This window comes from Hemitrygon akajei, chromosome 24 (genome assembly GCF_048418815.1).
Source record: "Hemitrygon akajei chromosome 24, sHemAka1.3, whole genome shotgun sequence".
Lineage (NCBI taxonomy): Eukaryota > Metazoa > Chordata > Chondrichthyes > Myliobatiformes > Dasyatidae > Hemitrygon > Hemitrygon akajei.
Window position 1 is genome coordinate 15,217,836 of NC_133147.1, and position 15,319 is coordinate 15,233,154.

The following is a 15,319-nucleotide window of genomic DNA, read 5'->3' on the forward strand; positions in this document are numbered from 1 at the left end:
GAAACCTTCCTTGGTCTTGCCTCCCCCTGTCTCAGGAAGCTGTAACTTTCAGATGTAAGAGGGCTCCTCTATTTCTATTCCATGTACCATACACTGGCTGCATCACAGCCTGGTATAGAAACACCAATGCCCTTGAACAGTAAACCATACAAAATGTAGTGGATATATCCCAGTCCATCATAAGTAAATCCCACCATTGAGGACATCTACATGAAACAATGTCGTAGGAAAGCAGCATCCATCATCAGGGACAGAGGATGAGAGGTGACTGATAGAGGTGTATAAGATGATGAGAAGCATTGATCATGTGGATAGTCAGAGGCTTTTTTTCCCAGGGCTGAAATGGCTAGCGCAAGAGGGCACAGTTTCAGGTACAGAGGAGATGTCAGGCGTAAGTTTTTTACGCAGAGAGTGGTCAGTGCGTGGAATGGGCTGCCAGCGACGGTGATGGAGGCAGAAACTATAGGGTCTTTTAAGAGACTCTTAGAGCTTAGAAAAATAAAGGACTATGGATAACTCCAGGTAATTCCTAAGGTATGGACATATTTGGCACAGCTTTGTGGGCCAAAGGGCCTGTATTGTGCTGTAGGTTTTCTATGTTTCTATGTTTCTATGACATGTTCTCTTCACACTGGAAGAAGGTACAAGAGCCTCAGGACTCACACCATCAGGTTCAGGAACAGTCGCTACCCCTCAACCATCAGGCTCCTGAACCAAAGGGAATAATTCCACTCAACTTTTCACTTGCCCCATAATTGAAAGGTTCCCACAAGCAATGGACTCACTTCCAATGACTTTTCATTTCATGTTCTCAATACTTATCGCTTATTTATTTATTATGATTATATCTTTGTGTTTGAACAGTTTGTTGTCTTTTGCGACTGGTTGAACACCCAAGCTGGCACAGTCTATTATGGTTATTACCCTGTTGTGGATGTATTGCATATGCCCACAAAAAATAAATCTCGGGGACATTTATGGTGACATATATGTACTTGGATAATAAGTTTACTTTTAATGTTGAACTTTGAACCTACACTGAGAGACATGCCTTTTCCTAGTAGGTTTCTCCACTCTGATTGTCCCTTTCAGATCCTCTCTACCTTTCTGTGCTTTACTGGGCTTGTTTATTATTCTCACATGTATCAAAATTCAGTTTAAAACCTGTCCTGCAGTCTGTTCATACAGATCGGATAATTACACAGAGCATTCAGGTAGAACAAGGTAAAACAATAACAGACAAGAGAAAATCTGCAGATGCTGGAACTCTGAACAAGCCACACACAAAATGCCGGAGGAACTCAACAGGCCAGGCAGCATCGATGGAAAAGAGTGCAGTCGATGTTTCGGGCCGAACCCCTTCGGCAGGACCGAAGAGTATGCTTGGATTACTACACTGCGAAGTCTCGTTCAGGGACGCCTACCCTGAAGGTGTTTAAATCTTCCAGGCTTGCCGAAGGGTTTCGGCCCAAACGTCGACTGTAGTCTTTTTCCCAGAAACCGCCTGGCCTGCTGAGTTCCTCCAGCATTTTGCGTGTCTGTTGCTTGATGCACCATCAATAACTCACGCCGAGACTTAGGAAGTGAGATATCGGCTTTTATTGACTGAAGAACAACACTACATCCTGGGGAAAATGAGGGAGAGCAGCAGGCCACAGTCGCCTTTATACAGGGGTCTGTGGGAGGAGCCACAGGGGTAGTCAGCAGGTCTTGGGAGGAGCCACAGGAGCAGTCAGACAGGTATATCTAGTTCACCACATTCACCCCCCCTTTGTTTAAAAAAAATTCCCAAGCATATTTACAGGTTAAGTCGATCAGGTGGTCGAATCGTTCGCTGCGATCTACGTAGCTCCGGCTGCAATTGCACAGGAGCCGGAGGTGATGACGGCACAGGTGCCGGAGGTGGTGTGTGCTCCGAAGGCGGAGAGTGGGTTAATTCTGTCCCAACAGGAGGTGTCAGGGATCCCTCGCGTGTGAGCGAGGGCCCTGGAACAGACGCATACGGAGTCTGTGTGGGGCACGGTGCGCGCGGAGTCACCTCGGGTACAGGGTGCATAGTTACCGTGGAGTGCTCGGGGTAGTGGTCTGCTGCTCCGGCGGGCGCCAGGTCGCGGACAGAGACCGTGTCCTCCCGCCCATCAGGCAAGACCACGTAGGCATACTGGGGATTAGCATGCAGGAGGTGAACCTTCTCGACCAGTGGTGAGTACTTATTACTCCTCGCATGTTTACGCAGCAGCACTGGCCCCGGGGACGTCAGCCAAACTGGCAGGGTGGTCCCAGTGACAGACTTCCTGGGAAAAGAGAATAAGCGTTCGTGAGGGGTGGCATTAGTGGACGTACACAACAGGGAGCGGATAGAGTGGAGTGCCTCAGGGAGGACCTCCTGCCATCGGGAGACCGGCAACCCTTGTGACTTAAGGGCTAAAAGTATGGCCTTCCACACTGTGGCATTCTCCCTCTCCACCTGGCCATTCCCCCGGGGATTATAACTCGTGGTGCGACTAGTAGCTATGCCCCTAGCAAGCAGGAACCGGCGCAACTCGTCACTCATAAAGGAGGACCCTCTATCACTGTGGACATAGCAGGGATATCCGAACAGTGTGAAGAGCTGGCGCAGGACTTTTATGACCGACGTGGTAGTAGTGTCGGGGCAGGGAACGGCAAAGGGGAATCGCGAGTACTCGTCAATAATACTGAGAAAGTAGACATTGCGGTCGGTGGAGGGAAGGGGGCCCTTAAAGTCAATACTCAGTCGCTCAAAAGGGCGGGTGGCCTTGACAAGCTGCGCAGTGTCAGGACGGTAGAAGTGCGGTTTGCACTCAGCGCAGATCTGGCAGTCCCTGGTCATCGTCCTGATGTCCTCCAGGGAGTACGGCAGGTTCCGGGCTTTAATGAAATGATAAAACCGGGTGACCCCCGGGTGGCAAAGTTGGGCATGAAGGGCATACAGCTGGTCGAGCTGGGCACTAGCACACGGTCCCCGGGATAGGGCATCAGACGGTTCATTGAGCCTGCCAGGGCGGTACAGGATATCGTAAGTATAGGTGGAGAGTTCCATTCTCCATCGCAAAATTTTATCATTTTTGATTTTGCCCCGCTGTTGGCTGCTGAACATGAACGCAACCGAGCGCTGGTCGGTCAGCAAGGTGAACCTTCTGCCGGCGAGATAGTGCCTCCAGCGCCGAATAGCTTCCACTATGGCTTGGGCCTCTTTCTCCACCGCGGAGTGCCGAAGTTCAGAGCCTTGAAGGGTACGAGAAAAAAACGCCACTGGCCTGCCTTCCTGATTGAGGGTAGCAGCCAGCGCGACGTCAGAGGCGTCACTCTCTACTTGGAAGGGAATGGTCTCGTCTACCGCATGCATCGTTGCTTTGGCAATGTCCCCTTTAATGCAGCTGAAGGCCGCGCGGGCCTCGGCAGAGAGGGGAAAGGTGGTAGACTTGACCAGGGGGCGGGCCTTGTCTGCGTAATGGGGAACCCATTGGGCGTAATAGGAAAAAAAAACCCAGGCACCGCCGGAGGGCCTTGAGAGTAGTGGGAAGAGGGAGTTCTAACAGGGGGCGCATACGGTCGGGGTCAGGGCCAATGACCCCGTTCTCCACGACATACCCAAGGATAGCGAGTCGTGTGGTTCTGAACACACACTTGTCCTTGTTATAAGTGAGGTTCAAAGCATCGGCCACCTGGAAAAAACGTTGGAGGTTGGCGTCATGGTCCGACCAGTCGCGACCACAGATGGTGATGTTATCTAGATAGGGAAATGTGGCCGTCAGTTTGTACTGGTCCACCATCCGGTCCATCTCCCTCTGGAAGACCGAGACCCCATTTGTGACACCAAATGGGACGCGCAGAAAGTGATAGAGCCTGCCACCCCGCCTCGAAGGCGGTGTAGGGGCGGTCCTCTGGGCGGATGGGGAGCTGGTGATAAGCGGATTTCAGATCAATTGTCGAGTACACCTTGTACTGAGCTATCTGGTTGACCATATCCGCGATGCGGGGTAGGGGGTACGCGTCAAGCTGCGTGAATCTATTGACGGTCTGGCTGTAGTCCACAACCATTCTATTTTTCTGCCCAGTCCGAACAACGACCACCTGGGACCGCCATGGGCTTGTGCTTGGCTCAATGATCCCCTCCCTGAGCAGCCGCTGCACCTCTGAATGAATAAAGGCCCTGTCCCCCGCACTGTACCTCCGACTTTTAGTTGCCACAGGTTTACAGTCGGGGGTCAGGTTGGTGAACAGCGATGGGGGAGGGATCTTGAGGGTGGAGAGGTTGCAAATAGTGTCAGCAGCACAGCTATCGACATGGTGCTGGGCGGGATGTGGGGTTCGGGGTGTATGTGCGTGTGGTAACGGAGTATATGGCGAAGTCCCACCAAACTGAGGATTCCTGACAGTGAGTGGTGGGTGGGGCCCGTCATATGCCATAGTCACACTTTCGAGATGGCTCTGGAAGTCCAGCCCCAATAGCACAGGTGCGCACAGCCGAGGCATGACCAGGAACGCAAAGTCCCGATACTCTGTGCCCTGAACCACCAATGTCGCTACACAACCCACCCGGATGTCTGTGGAATGCGACCCTGAAGCCAAGGTGATCTTCACGAGTCCGCAGCGTTGCACTGTGTCCGGGTCAATAAAACTCTCAGTGCTGCCCGTGTCAAACAGGCAGCTAGTCCTGTGCCCCTCCACCAGGATGTCCATCATCGACCTTGCGAGCTGGTGTGGAGTGCTTTGATCGAGGGTCACGGAAGCCAGCGTTGAACGGGGCGTGTCGGGGGCGGGGCCTGGTGACGCCGGCAAAGATGGCCGCTCACATCGGGGCATGCGAGATGGCGAGTCGGGGGCGGGGCCTGGTGACGCCAGCAAAGATGGCCGCTCACATCGGGGCATGCAAGATGGCGAGGCGGGGGCGGGGCCTGGTGACGCCGGCAAAGATGGTTGTCCACATCCGGTCATGCAAAATGGCGGCCCCCAGGTCTCAGACGCAGCGCTGCTCGACCCCGGGCGCGGTTTAGATTTACAGACCTTGGCGAAATGGCCCTTCTTCCCACAGCTGGAACACGTCGCTTCGCGCGCCGGGCAGCTGTCCCTGGCATGTTTCAGAAGCCCACAAAAGTAACAGAGTTTCATACCTGGCGAATTCGTGGGGTTTGAGATACCGCGACTGGCAGCGGCGTTGGCGAATTCGCTCGGAACCGGGGAATCGCCCGGCTGGACTTCTTCGGCGTACAACTGCGCAGCCTCTATCGAATCGGCCGTCTCTATCGCGGAGCGTAAGGTAAGATCAGCTTTTTCCAGCAGCCGCTGGCGGATACACACTGACCGAACCCCAGTCACAAAAGCGTCTCGGACCAAGAGTTCCTTATGCTGTTCCGCTGTGAGCGCTGGGCAGTCACAAGCCCGCGCGAGTGTCTGTAGCTCGCGGAGAAATTCAGCAGTCGACTCCGTAGGCCGCTGTTTTCGTGTTGCCAAGCGGTGCCGTGCATAAACTGGATTTACTGGCCGCAGGTACTGTCTTCGGAGGGCGGCAAGCGCCTCCTCGTAGGTGGATATGTCCCTGATGAACGAATAAACTTTTGGGGCGACCCTCGAGAAGAGAAGTTTGTGCCGAACAGCCGAGTCGGTGGCACGAACCTCCTCTAAGTACGATTGGAAGCACACCAGCCAGTGTTCAAAGGCAAGAGCTGCTCCAGGGTCTCGGGGTCCAAGTCTAGGCGTTCTGGGCGTAAAGCGGTTTCCATGTTGTAACTTTCAGTCAATAAAATTGATGCACCATCAATAACTCACGCCGAGACTTAGGAAGTGAGATATCGGCTTTTATTGACTGAAGAACAACACTACATCCTGGGGAAAATGAGGGAGAGCAGCAGGCCACAGTCGCCTTTATACAGGGGTCTGTGGGAGGAGCCACGGGGTAGTCAGCAGGGTCTTGGGAGGAGCCACAGGAGCAGTCAGACAGGTATATCTAGTTCACCACATTGCTAAAACAGTAATAGTGCAGAATAAAGTGTAACAGCTACGAGAAAGTCAAGCACAGTAAGGTGAAAAATCATATCAAGGTACATTGTGAGGTGAAGCGTCCATCTTATCGTACTAAGGAACTATTTAATGGTCTAATAACCATGGGGTAGATGCTGTCCTACCCAATGGGATAGGGAAGAAGAGGTAATGCCTGGGATGGGCAAACTCTTTAAGTATGCTGGCTGTTGTACTGATACAGTGAAAAGCATAGACAGTGTCCATTGAAGGGAGGACACACAGAGACAACAAAGAACTGTAGAGTCTAACATGTAACATAAAGGATTCAAGGGGCAAATCATAAACAAGAGAAAGTCTGCAGATGCTGGAAATCCCAAGGGACACACACAAAATGCTGGAGAGACTCAGCAGGTCTGGCAGCATCTATGAAACAAATAAACAGTCGAGGTTTTAGACCAAGGCGCCTCTGGACTGGAGAAGGATCTCGGCCCGGAATGCCGACAACTTATTCCTCTCCATAGATGCTACCTGGCCTGCTGAGTTCCTCTAGCATTTTGTGGGTGTTGCTGAGGATCTGAGGGGCAATTTTTTTTTTACACAGGAAGTGGTTGATATTTAGAATATGCTGCCAGAGTTCAAAGTTCAAAGGGGGAAGGTGATGGCCCCCACTCTCCCCTCCTTCTCCATTCCCCATGCCCTTTTCCCTCTCTACCTTATCTCCTTGCCTAGCCATCGCCCCCCTCTGATGCTCTTCCCCCTTTTCTTTCGTCCATGTCCTTCTGTCCTCTCCTATCAGATACCCCCTTCTCCAGCCCTGTACCTCCCTCACCAATCGACTTCCCAATTCTTTACTTCATCCCTCCCCCTCCCAGTTTCACTTATTACCTGGTGCTTCTCCCTCTCCTCCCCTCACCTTTTAATTCTGACTCCTCAATTTTTTTCCTCCAGTCCTGCCAAAGGGTTTCGACCTGAAATGTCGACTGTTTACTTATTTCCGTAGATGCTGCCTGACCTGCTGAGCTCCTCCAGCATTTTGAGTGTGAATTGCAATGCATCTCACTGTATGTTTCGACACACATATGACAAATAAAATGAATTAATCTTCATATATTTATCTTTTATTATCTTTATTCTCTATTTGTTCTTTATCTTTACTTATCTATTTATCAGGGTGGCATGGTAGTGTAGTGGTTAGCACAACGCTTTACAGTACAGGCGACCCAGGTTCAATTCCCACTGCTGCCTGGACGGAATTTGTACATTCTCCCCGTGACCCAGAGGTGCTCCGGTTCCCTCCCACAGTCCAAAGACGTACCAGTTGGTAGGTTAATTGGTCATTGTAAATGGTCCCGTGATTAGGCCAGGATTAAATCGGGGGTTGCTGGGCACTGCAGCTCAAAGGGACAGAAGGCCTATTCCAAGCTGTATCTCAATAAATAAATAATTTCCTCTATTTACACCATTTTTCCCACTTCTGATCTCAACACACTGACACTGATGGACTTCTGGCTGTCAGAACACCTGCTATCGCTGTAACATTGCACATGTAAAGGGGGACCGTGTGAATAATAGCCCGAGACTGCTGAAGACTCTGGGAATGCTGAGAACATCGAGGAGCGGCTGACACACCAAGGAGAGAAAGGACTTTGAGGTGTGAGAAGTTCTGCTAGGACACTCAGTGTCCACTTTATTAGCTATTAGCCGGGGTTCGGCCAAGAGCAGATGGGCCAAAGGGCCTGATTGAATGCTGAACTTTTCTATGACCTGCTGACTCCTGTCCAATGACTGGGAAACAAAGCTGAGCCAAATATGATGCTTCTGTTTCTGCCTTGCTTGGACCCGCCTGCTCAGGAGTTAGCAGATGCGCCAGAGGCCGCCCAAACTCTGATCCCTCGCTTCTGTAACAAACAGGTGGAATTCTCGATAAAGGTTGTTCCTTAGTGGAAAATGATAATAGCAGAAGATCCTATTCGAAGGCGTTTGTTGTTTTACCGCGAAAGATAATAGCAAAAACTCCAAAAGTCCCGGCACAGGGTCTCCGCCCCAAACGTTGACTGCTTATTCCCCACCGAGGAGGGGGAAACTGGGAGCCGGAGGGGATCTGCACATTGTTCATCAGATTTTTATTGCTACTAACACAAGAGGGAATAAAGTTGTGATATATTTGGCAGTAACTGCAGAATGTTTGCTTCCTGACGACTGTAACTTGGTAAGTGACCAACTGAAGGATACTTACTCTCCAAGTTACTCTAACTCTAAATTACTTCCTGCCCGGGGAATTACAAGCCCATTGTGTAAACATTAGTGGAACTCTTAATGTGCCTCAATAAAGACCGCAGAAAAGGCTTGAGTTTATCGGCAGGGCTTGTTCCAGCTTGTCAAGGGGAAGAGTTAGCTGGCAGTGAGTTTTGACTAAATTTGGAGGCAGCTGACACTGTTGGCGATTGATTATAAAATTGTGGGCTGTTGGGCAGATCTGCCAGCATCATGTTCCAAGAATGAGGGAGAGGATGTTGACATGACTTACTGTGATGGAGTGGGGAAGGGGTGCGGTCTCTGGGCAGTGTCACCACAAACACCGGAATTTAGCAGAAGAAGCATTCGCTCGAAGGACCAAACTGTTGGGTGGAACTGTCAACACTGTAAGGAAGAATGTTTCAATAAAGAAAGGAGAGGAAAATTATGGATGGCGTTTACCCCTTCATACAGCTTAGTTTCGTTTGGGAGCCTATGACCATTTTGACCCACAATGCACTATAATGGACTTCTTTGTTGTAATTGTGATCTTGCAAAAATCGTGCATAATTCCTGAATTCATATATTTTTCTTGTGACTGCTGCTTAAGTGATGTTATGTGCCCGTGATGCTGCTGTGAGGTTTCCGTGGCACCCGTGTATACGTGTACTAGTGCAGGAGGTACCTAATAAAGTGGCCACTGGGTTATGCTCTTCTGAACAGCACGGTGCTAACGCGTGGTTATTTGTGTTGTCTTCCTGTTGCTTGAAGCATTCTGGCCATTCTCCCCTGACCACTCTGTGTTTTCTTTTTGTTTTTTTGTGCCATCCAGAGACTCCAGTTTATGAGGTACGCAAGCCGCCACTTCTGGCATGTTCAAAGTCACTCAGATCACACTTACTTATCTATCTATAGATTGAATGAGATGCAGTCCTTCCGGCCCCTCGAGCCACGGCGACTCAATGCTCCAATCCTGCAGCGCTAGCCTAATCACAGGGCAGTAGGTCTTTGGACTGTGGGAGGAAACCAGAGCACCCGGAGGAAACCCACACGGTCATGGGCAGCGGCAGTAATTGAACCCTGGTCGCCTGCACTGTAAAGCATTGTGCACTACCGTGAACAACTACTCAATCTCTTGACCATGCAGGCGTTTGTCAGTTGAGTTGTTGCCAAGTGATTGGTTGATCGGATATTTGTATTAACGTACAGGATTCTCTAAAACAGTGGCTGCTGAGTGTAGGCTTAAGTCCAGGCACCAGAATGTGGCACCCATGAGCCAGGTTATTCTAATCCAGTTATAACAAACTATGGTACAATAGGTGGTGTTATGCCCGTGGCCCCCTCCTTTTTGAGAATGGCAGGATCGCTATTGATTCGAGTCAGGAGACCCAGGAAATGCGAGAAAGACATGCAGAATCCACAAAGAGTTTGGAATGTGTCCTGGCCTCCGAAAGGCGGAACCATTGATAACGGCTATTGTCTCTTGGAGACGGACTTGTGTATTGAATCCTGTACGATGCATCGAAGCCCCCAGGCAATGAACCGGGGGGGGGGGGGGGGGGTTGGTGGAGGGATTGCATCATCCCACCCTGATTGACATCTGATACCCTGTGAGTCAGGATAAAAGAGGGTCTGAGGAACAGCCCCTTCAGACGCACCAGAAGAAATGCTAGAACTCCTGTAACAGCATAACAGCGAAAGCCAGTGGAACCAGCCCACGTGCGTCCTTTTCCATTTGCCTCGGAATTGGTGGGTCTTGCCACGGAAGCACGGCTTTAGCTAACCTCGAAGGGGAAATCAGTCCCCCAACGACTCTCAAAGGATTGACATCATAAAAGGAATGGGCAAGTTAAACCTCTGTCTTTCTCTCCAACCAAAAAGGCTGCAGCCTACAGCTTGACTGAACTAAAGTGACTTTTATAATTCCATCGGACAATACATTATCCCCTAGACAACGTTAGAGCTATTTCTTATTGATTATTATTATACCTGCGCTTTTATTGATGACGTATATTATCTGTGTGTTTGCATTGATATTATTTTTGTGTATTTTTATCAATAAATACTGTTAAAAATAGTACCATCAGACTTCAACGGACCTCTCTATCTTTGCTGGTAAGTGACCCAGTTACGGGGTACGTAACAGTGGATATTCGGCACATTGTTTCCATTCAGACAAAGAATACATTTTTTTTGGGGCTTCCAGCCAGGTCCAGTATCAACTTTCACCAAATGTTTTGATGACAAACTCTGCCATCTTCATCAGGGATGATGCCTAGGTGGCATATATAGTCAACTCCCGTCGTCCGTCTCCCCTGATTGGTTCGTCCTCAACCAATCGGGTTTCTGCTGTCTCACCTTGTTTAAAATCATATTCCAATTCTGACTTAGAGCAAGACCTTGGTCTTTGTTGAAATTCTTATTCTCTAGTCTTATTTTAATGGCTTCCTTCACCAGGCGGTCCCAAAAGCCATTGGCGCGGCACAGTAGTTCTGTGCCATCGAAGTCAATCCTACTGCCGTTGCGAATGCAAAGTTCTGCTTCCGCCGATTTCTCCGGGTAACCCAAATGGATACACCTCCTGTGCTCCTTGGTGCGGGTTTCCACCGTGTGCCCCGTCCGGCTGATAAACACTGCTCCGCATTCGCAGGGAATCCTTTTAACACCAGCCGACCCGAGTCCCAGGTCATCTCTGACTGGCATAAACTGGGATGTGAGCTTCCTTTCGGGCTATACGCCAGGAAAGCACTAGGTCCCTTTTTTTCGAGGAATAGGCCTCTAAGTTCCTCTCCCGGGGTCATGGTGGAGAAGCCTGCGTGTTCCTGAGATCCAAGAGGGCGATGTCGTCTGGAGTTTAGCCGTCTGCCGCTTGGCTCCTGATAGGGTCCCCCCGTGGCGGAAAGGTCAAAGGGGAGGTTCTAGACAAAGAGCAGTTCAACCAAAACCTCAGTGGTGCAACTGGTGGAAGATGACGTCACACCACAACGGCAGTGAAGGCGGAGGAAGGTGAAGCAGTGTGAAGGGTCCCCAGTCACCTTGCCCTCCGTGCCTCTGGACCCTGACCCCGATCTGTCAAGAACCGTGTGGTGGCTGCCCAAGTATTAGCCCCCCCCCCCCCCATGTTAAACAAAATTACGCACAGGCGTTCTCCTTTAGCGGAATCCACCTTAACATTCCAGGCTAAGTCCTGTGGCAGTTAGTAAGTGGTGAAGGGGGCAGAACTGTGAGGTTTGTAAGCCCCCTAGTATGTGGATCCACCAATAGGCTTGAAGACCCATCAATAGGCAATCCCAAAGGAGAACATCACTCTCGACTCGGGTGATCCCACAAGTAGACTTTAAATTAATCCTACTTACCCAGCTCTCGCTCTACAACTCCGTGTGCAATGGTTCTTCAGGATGTTTTCTGAATGATTCAGGCTGTGAGACCCAGATGCTCACTGAGTGACACTTCTTTAAACAACCATTCCTCTAACGAAGTGATTCAGGAATATGTTCGCTTCCGGTCACATCTGTTATCAAAGTACATCTGCGGTATGCAACTCTGAGATTTGTCTTCTCCCGACAGCCACGGAATAAAGCAAAATGGAAGCCATTCAAAGAATAGCGTGAACATCCTCCCCCCCCCCCCCGCACTAAAGAAATCAAATCGTACAGACGACAACAAGAACACCAAACCCTAACCCACCCCCTACATGCAAACTAAATCACGCAAATGGCAACTAGAATATCAACCCCGTGCAAAAAAAAACAAATTGCGCAGACTGCAACAAGAGTATTAAACCCTGACCTCCCCTGCAAAATAACCAAAGCAAAATCTAAATATTGTACGGTACAGAACAGATTATCCGGTGACACTTTGATGCGGCAGGGAGTTCAGAAGCCTAATAGCCTGAGGGAAGAAGTTGTTTCCATACTGACCATTCTACCTAATGGTGGAAAGTCAAAGAGGATGCTGGATGGATGGGTGGGCTCCTTGATTCTCCTAAGAGCCGTTCACCACAAAAATCCATTGCTCTAACGCCCGGTCACCAACGCCAATAATGTGTAAATGAGTCCAGCTCGACAAGAGGTGGAATTTTTACCTGAGAGAGTGGTGAAACAGCCACGGTTTTAGGAGATCAGTGGCTGCGGCTTCTGGACCTCACTGTTAGATGTTCCTTATAGAAGTGTTCACTTCAAAAGATTCAGGATTCAGAGTACGTTTCTTATGAAAGTACGTACGCGGTACACAGCCCTGAAATTCGTCTTCCCCACAGACAGCCACGAAACAAAGAAACACCACAAAACCCGGTCAAAGGAAGACATCAACACCCCCCACGCGCAGGAGAAGAATAGATTGTGCAAAGCGCAGCAAAAAATAAGTCCGCAAAAAGACAGACTAAAAATCACAAAATAAAAGGTTTAATTCAGTTCATTAACGGCAGGCTGCCCCGATGTAAACCCCAAAACGAGCAACCGAAAGAAAAGGAACGGCCAGAAACACATCATAACATGAACTACAGAGTTCAGTCCACAATCTGCATTGATTGAGCCTTACCCAGGACCCAAATCCTTCCACAGCATCGAGGAAGAGGGCGAGACCTTCCTCCGGGAGCAGCGAGCAGGCGGGAGTGCTGGGGGCCCAACAGCTAATTCCTTCCTCTCATGGTGAGTCAGGAGTGTGGCTGTCCACTGACAGTTCTCCGCTGTTTAATCTAAAATTCCATTCGTAACGGCGCAGTCTGTGTTATCTTCCGGCAGGTCTGCACAACATCCAGTCTTTGGCTGATAAAGTATATCTGCTTCTGCAACCCAAGTACCAGGTAAAGGGCTCTCCCAGCGAGGAATCACTTTTTGTTAGGCAACATTCAAATAAACTAAGTTAGCAAATACAGTGTGGACGTCATGATGGTTCAAAGTCAGTTTATTATCAAAGTACGTATATGTCACCATACACAACCCTGAGTTTCAGTGCCTTGCAGGCATTCACAGTCGAACAAAGGTGTATAATAGAATCGATGAAAAACTACACACGGCGACTGATAAGCAACCGATGTGCAAAAGAAGACAGACTTTCTCTGATAGTGCAGCAGTTGGCACAATGCTTTACAGAGACGGTGATCCCGGTTCAATTCCCACCACTGTCCGTAAGGAATTAGTATGTTCCCCTGTAACTGTGTAGGATTCCTCCCTATGCTCCGGTTTCCTCCCACGTTTCAAACATGTACAGGTGGTGGGGTGGAGGTACGTCCCTACCAAACGAGGTGACAGGTGCCCCTCCCCTCCACTAGCCTGTAGGTCACCCTTGGGCAAGGTGTGGCACCTGCTTAGCCCCCACATCAGGGTCTCATGACGCCATGGGAGCAGGTGGCGGATGGTCGTACAAGCAGCCGGTGCATATCATAAATCCTGGTGATGCGACCGCTGATGCCAGGCAGACAATCTCTGAAGAGTATCGATAATGCTGGGGTCACCCGTCTTGTAAAGACACGGCCCAGAGGAAGGCAATGGCAAACCACTTCCGTAGGAAAATTTGCCCAGAACAATCACGGTCATGGAAAGATAATGAACGCCCATGTCGTACGACAAGGCACATAATGATGATGTCATATGACATGGCACACAATAAATGAACTGGTCGGTTAGTTGTGGGTTTGCTACGTTGGCGCTGGAAACACGGTGCCATTTGCGTGCCCCCCCCCCCCCCGCCCCAGTCCTCCTCGAACTGTGTTGGTCGTTGATGCATTTCGCTATATGTTTCGATGTATCAATACAGATGTGATAAATAAAGCTCATCTTAAAATCTTACCACTACAGTGGAAATACTTTTAAGGGTAGAGTTCAATGGGCAGGTAATTTGATGTTCGTACAATCATCTCAACTCAACGGTGAACCCATTACATCATAATTTTTCGTGATGGTGTAAAATGGACAATGGTGGTGAATCATTGACTGTATATCATCCGTGTATGGGTTTTACTTCAATGGCACTCAGTCCTGGTTAGACATTGATCCCTTCATTAATATTTTGGAATCAGTTCTCTTGGATTTCCTTTCATTCTTATCACTTGGGCAATGCTGGCTTGGCACTCTCTTTGCTCATTGTCCTTCTGTCATGGGGTTAAGTAGAGAATTTCAGCACACTCCCAGATCAACAACATAGAGAAAACGACTTCCGATTCGGGAACAGGGTGGCAAAAGTGCTCCCTTACTGTTGTTGTTTTTGTTCTTGCAGGGAAACGGCGCCAGCCTTAGAAGCATTGCTGAAAAAAGCTTAATATTTGCCACATCAACATGCACATGCACACAAAATGCTGGAGGAACTCACCAGGCCAGGCAGCATCTATGGAGAGGAATATAGGCATCCGTTAGTCTCGTGAGACAATGGATTTGCGCCTTGGAAGGTTTCCAGGGCGCAGGCCTGGGCAGGGTTGTATGGGAGACTGGCAGTTGCCCAAGCTGCAAGCCTTCCCCTCTCCACGCCACCGATGTTGTCCAAGGGAAGGGCACTAGGACCCAAGCAGCTTGGCACCGGTGTCATCGCAGAGCAATGTGTGGTTAAGTGCCTTGCTCAAGGACACAACGCGTTGCCTCAGCCGAGGCTCGAACCAGTGACCTTCAGATCACTAGACCGATGCCTTATCCACTAGGCCACACGCCAACACAGAGATAAAACAGTGGACGTTGCAGGCTGAGGCACTACATCAAGACTGGAGAGGAAGGAGGCGAAGCCACAATAAGAAGGTGGCGGGAGGGGAAGGAGTACAAGGTGGCAGGTGATAGGTGAGTGCAGGCGGGTGGGGGATGAAGTAAGAATCTAGGACGGGACAGGTGGAAGAGGCAAAGAGCTAAATAAGAAGGAATCTGACAGGAGAGGGCAGTGGACCATGGGAGAAAGTGAAGGAGGATGGGAGTCAGAGGAAGCTGATGGGCTGATGAGAAGAGAAGGGATGAGGGGGTAATCAGAATAGGACATCTGGAGATGATTTGTTCTCCTGCAATAGAGGGGATGAAGTTTAGACAAGTGGTGGAGCCCAAATTAAGTAGACTATCCCGTCCTGGAAAACAATTTGCAAGTTTGGTATGTTGCAGTGAATTGGCATCTATCTCCTCCCCCACAA

General features: G+C 49.8%; 1 protein-coding gene across 1 annotated transcript in view; it reads right to left on the reverse strand.

The window, feature by feature from the left end:
- The window catches only part of ptafr (platelet-activating factor receptor), a 56,175-nt gene extending 43,327 nt beyond the window's left edge, over window positions 1–12,848 (reverse strand). Inside the window, exon 1 of the mRNA XM_073028381.1 lies at window positions 12,757–12,848. The gene's annotated coding sequence lies outside the window, so the exon portion shown is untranslated. The remainder of the gene's footprint in view (window positions 1–12,756) is intronic.
- Window positions 12,849–15,319: the final 2,471 nt, after the last annotated feature.